We start from the raw sequence: 5,723 nt of genomic DNA, 5'->3' as shown, positions 1-5,723 counted from the left end.
GAGGGCGGGGAGGTTGCAGTTAGCTAAGATCGCACCACTGCACTCCAGCCTGGGTGAAAGAGTGAGACTCCATCTCAAAAAACAAAAATAAAAATTTTTTAAATGGAGTTTTTCCAGTTCTCACATTCCTTCTATATTTATTAGTGGGCTTTTTTTTTTTTCTTTCTTTCTTTTTCTTATAGTTCTGGAGCCTGGGAAGTCCAATATCAAGGTGCTGGCGAGGTAGGTTTTATTTTGAGGCCTCTTCTCTTGCCCTGTAGGCAGCCACCATCTTGCTGTGTGCTCACATCTAGCTGGCATTTTTCTTTTTTTCTTTTTATTTTTTTGAGACGGAGTTTTGCTCTTGTCGCCCAGGCTAGAGTGCAGTGATACGATCTCGACTCATGGCAGCCTCCGCCTTCCAGGTTCAAGTGATTCTCCTGCCTCAGCCTCCTGAGTAGCTGGGATTATGGGTGTCCGCCACTATGCCTGGCTAATTTTTGTACTTTTAGTAGAGACGGGGTTTCGCCGTGTTGGCCAGGCTGGTCTCAAACTCCTAACCTCTGGTTGATCTGCCCGCCTCAACTTCCCAAAGTACAGGGATTACAGACATAAGCCACCGTGCCCGGCTTGTTTTTTTTTTTTTTTGAGATGGAGTTTTGCTCTTGTTGCCCAGACGGGAGTGCAGTCCCTTAATCTCAGCTCACTGCAACCTCCACCTCCCAGATTCAAGCAATTTTTCTGCCTCAGCCTCTGGAGTAGCTGGGATTACAGGCGCCCACCACCATACCCCCCTAATTTTTTGTATTTTTAGTAGAGACGGGGTTTCACCATGTTGACCAGGCTGGTCTTGAACTCCTGATCTCAGGTGATCCACCCGCCTCCGCCTCCCAAAGTGCTGGGATTACAGGTGTGAGCCACCGCACCCAGCTTTAGCTGGCATTTTTCTACAAAGAGGAGCTTCAACTGGAGATGAACCACAGTTTCTCCAAAATGCTTAATTCTCTAAGGAAAGGGTTTTGTTTTTTTCTTTGTAAACAGGAGATTCTAGAATGTGTTTGTATGCTAAAAGGATAACTCTTGGAAGGAAAAGCTGGATGGTACAAGAGATGGAGTTACAGAGGTGTAACATCCCTGGAAGGTGAGAGGATTTAGAGTCCAAGTGGGGAAGAAGGAGATGGGGTAGGATGTTGGAGGACAAAAGAAAAAGTGTGAGCTGCCCATCTGGGCAGAGTGATAGGGCCCGCTTACTAAGAAATGCCCCAGAAGACTGCTGGGCCTGGTTAGTGTCTTACTGAGGCTGGGAGCTGTGGCCCTGTCTGCACAGCAAGCAGTTTTCTCCTCCACATTCAGAAGGTAGGTGAGGTCGGGCACGGTGGCTCATGCCCATAATCCCAACACTTTGGGAGGCCGAGGCAGGTGGGTCACCTAAGGTTGGGAGTTCGAGACCAGCCTGACCAACACGGAGAAATTCTGTCTCTACTAAAACTACAAAATTAGCTGGGCGTGGTGGCACATGCCTGTAATCCCAGTTACTTGGGAGGCTGAGGCAGGAGAATCACTTGAACCTGGGAGGAGGAAGTTGCAGTGAGCTGAGATCGCGCCATTGCAATCCAGCCTGGGGTACAAGAGCAAAACTCTGTCTAAAAAATAAAAATTTTAAAAAAAAAAAAAGGTAAATGGTTAGATTCCTGCAGGCCTGGGTTTTCCAGGCAGGTGCACTGGAGGGAGAGGGAGGCAGGACAGTGCCAGGTCTTTGCAACAAATGACCATAAGGACTGACAGCAGAATCTAGGCTGGCTGAAAGCAGGAGTGAGAAGAGGAGGAGAGTGATGGTTAGCTGGGAAATGGATGACAGAGGTCTCATTGGGCTTGCTGGGCTTTGATTTTTGATTTTGGTATCAGTTTTTAGAATTGTTTTATTTATTTATTTAGAGACAGGATCTTGCTCTGTCACCCAGCCTAGAGTGCAGTGGTACAACCATGGCTCACTGCAGCCTCGATCTCCTGGGCTGCCCAGGCTGGTCTGGAACTCCTGGCTTCAAGTGATCCTCCCGCCTCAGCCTCCCAAAGTTCTGGGATTACAGGTGTGAGCCACCACACCCGGCTTAGAATTGTTTTCAAAGAGCTTGTGAGTACATGGGCTGAAAGGATAGGAGACTGTGGTCAGAGAGTTGAGGTTTAATTGAATGAATGAATGAATGATAGTGAACACTTATGTGGTACTTACTTTGTGCCAAACACTCCTCTAACAGCTCACTGATTTCTCCCAAGACTTCTGTGAGGTGAGGTCTACTAAATTTCCATTTTACATATGAGGAAACTGGGTACAGAAAGGTGAAATAACTTGGGCAAGGCCCAGTGGCCCACATCTATAATCCCAGCGCTTTGGGAGGCTGAGGCAGGCGGATCACTTGAGGTCAGGAGTTTGAGACCAGCCTGGCCAACATAGTGAAACCCTGTCTGTACTAAAAATACAAAAATTAGCGGGGTGTGGTGGCTCATGCCTGTAATCCCAGACACTCAGGAGGTTGAGGCAGGAGAATCACTTGAACCTGGGAGTTACAGTGAGCCATGATCACATCACTGCACTCCAGCTTGGGAGACAGAGCAAAACTCTGTCTCAAAAAAAAAAAAAAAAGGTGAAATAACTTGTCCAAGGTCATGGAGTTAGGAAGAGGCAGAGTTGGTCTGCAAACCAGGCAGTCTGGGCCCAGAGTCTGTGCTCCTAATCAAGGTTATTCTGAAAGGATGAATGAGGGCATAGAATCCACTTGTCTCATCCTAAGAAGTGCCAGCTGTCTCCTAACCTCAGATTGGGTCAGAGCCCTAATCTTGTCAAGAGAGGTCCAGAGACAAAAAACAATGAACACAGAAATATGTAATTCCAGATGGTGATAGCCATGGAGGAGACAAACTGGAGCTGAGACCAAGAATAAGGAGACCTTAGAGGAGCAGTCAGGGGAGGCTTCCCTGAGGAGATGGCACTTTAATTGAAGAATAAAAAGGAAGCAGTATTGTGAAGAGCAAGGAGAAGAGAATCCTAGGAAGAGGGAACACCATGTAAAAAGGCCGTGAGAAAAAAATTCAATGTATTCTAGAAACTGAAAAAGATCCGAATGTGGGTAAAGGGAAAGATGGCTCAAGGTGGGACTGCGGAGGAGGCAAAGGCCAAGCACACAGGGCCTCAGAGGACAAGACAAAGCTGCTGGATTTTATTATTCTTTATTATTATGGCATCGTATGTATTGTATTTTTATTTTTCCAAGCAAAATGAAAGGTAAGCCACTGGGAGATTTTAAGCAAGGGACTAATGTGGCCCAACATATATTTTAAAAAGTAGAAGCAATTTCTATTTATTTATGTATTTTTGAGACGGAGTCTTGCTTTGTCGCCCAGGCTGGAGCCCAGTGCCGCGATCTCAGCTCACTGCAACCTCCGCCTCCCGAGCTCAAGCAATTCTCCTGCCTCAGCCCCCTGAGTAGCTGGGATTACAGGCACCGGCGCCACGCCCAGCTAACTTTGGTATTTTTAGAAGAGACGGGGCTTCACCATGTTGGCCAGGCTGGTCTCGATCTCCTGACCTCAAGTGATTCGCCTGCCTCGGCCTCCCAAAGCAATGGGATTACAGGCATCAGCCATGGTGCCCCACCTGAGAAGCAACGTTGTTATTTTGTTCTTCCATTCGTTTGCTTATTCAGTCATCAGTTCTTGAATTTCTTTATTCATTCTTTCTTACCTTCCATTATTCCGTTTTTCACTGGGCTTTCCTTTGTTCACCTGTTAATTCCTTTGTCCTTTGGTTGATTCATGTGTTCCTATACACAGAACGCCTGCTACTGTGTGCCGGGCCTTGTGTGGGTACTGGAGGCATCTACAAGAGCCAGATCCCTGCCCTTGAGGAAAACATATCCCACACACCCATCCCCCAGGAACCAGGGGTGCACCAGGCACAAGATGCTGAGGTTCTGCTGGGGGTGCGGAGTGGGTAGGAGGCAGCAATCAGGGAAGGCCTCTTGAGCAGATGCCTGTGAGCCAGACCTTGAAGGATGACACAGCGAGCATGATAGATTGGGGGGATCCCCCAAGAGCAGGGACCAGTCTCTCATCTCTGTTTTCCCTAAGGCTGGCACCTAAGACACAATGATAAATGTTTGCTTGTTTGCTAATTGAACATGTGGGCCAATGGCCAAGCAGGGAGCATTTGATGGCGGAGGTGATGCTGCCTGGCTAGGGTGAGGCCACTCTTCCAGAGACCCTGCACCGCCACTGGCTCCTCTGTCTTCCTCCTCATCCCTCCTCCCATTTCCTAAGAGAAAAGCATTCTTATCTGCATCCCACCACTCTGTTACCCCAGTCACATTGGGACACACTTGAGCATGTGAACGCATGCACACATACATCCCCACACGCTCCTGCCCATACATACAAACACACCTGCCTGCATGCCGTGGCCTAGTTGTTGATGCCAAAAGCAAAGTCATCACGTCATTGCTTTCTCTCTGTCTCTCTCTCTCTCTATCTCTCCCTCTCTCTCTCTCTATCTCTCCCTCTCTCTCTCTCTCTCACACACACACACACACACACACACACTCTCTTCTGTGTTTATACACACTCTCCCTGCCTCTCACCACATCCCAACTGACACATACTTCTCCACCAAACAGCCCTCCCCACCACACCTCTTCCTCTCCTGGACAGGAGGGATATTCCGGGTTCTTGCTTTTAAGGCTGAAGTAACAGTGGTGGGAGTGGGGACTGAACCCCAGGTTGAGGAAGGGTCAGGGATCCCTACCAGACAGAGAGATTGGAACTGATAGAGGATGCTACTGTTTCTCTTTTTGTTTTTAAAAATCTTTTTCCACATGTTCTAAGATACTCAGTTTTTCTTTTTTCTTTAAAAAAAAATCATTTTCAGCAACAAAACCCACATTCTTTTTTTTTTTTTTTTAAGGCAGGGTCTTTCTCTGTCACCCAAGCTAGAGTGCAGTAGCTCAATCACAGCTCACTGCAGCCTTGACCCGCCTGACTCAAGGGATCCTTCCACCTCAGCCTCCACAGTAGCTGGGACCACAGGTGTACAACAGCACACCCAGCTAATTTAGAAAACAAAAGATGGTGTCTCCCTATGTTGCCCAGGCTGGTCTGGAATTCCTGGGCTCAAGCAATCCTCCCACCCAGCCTCCCAAAGTGCTGAGGTTACAGGCTGAGCCACTGCCCCCTGCCCAGTTTTTCTAAAACTTGGGTGTGTGGGGGAGGCTGACACCCTTCCCGCTCCTCTGAAAGACAGTTGCCTAACAGAAAGGTCCTCTGCTGCTCACTGCCCTGTGTCCCCAGTGCCCAGCCCCTGAGGAAGGGAAGGCATGCTGAAAGGGTCCCAGTGATCCATGTCCAGTGGCTCTGGTGACAGCAGTCTGAAGTCAACTGGCTGTGAGAACTCGAGTAAGGCCAGTCCCGATCTGGTCCTCAGTGATGGAGAAAAGCCCCTCTTAACCTCCAATTCAATGATCCTGAAAGAACAGGTGCTTCAGGGGTGCGAAAACTGCACTTTTGGAGGGGGCCTTTGGGAAGGCCGTGCTGGGGACTCAGGTCTGGAGGGTGACAGAGCCGACCTCCCGTAACCTGGGGAGGAGGAAGGTGGGGGCGGGTGGGCCTGGGATCTGAGGGCGCCTCCTCGCTGCGGGCAGCTGACTTGGGGCTGGGGCGTGACTGTCTCCCTGCCACCACCACCGCCCGCCCGCCGC

This window comes from Theropithecus gelada, chromosome 1 (genome assembly GCF_003255815.1).
Source record: "Theropithecus gelada isolate Dixy chromosome 1, Tgel_1.0, whole genome shotgun sequence".
NCBI lineage: Eukaryota > Metazoa > Chordata > Mammalia > Primates > Cercopithecidae > Theropithecus > Theropithecus gelada.
Note: the sequence above shows the minus strand (reverse complement) of the source record.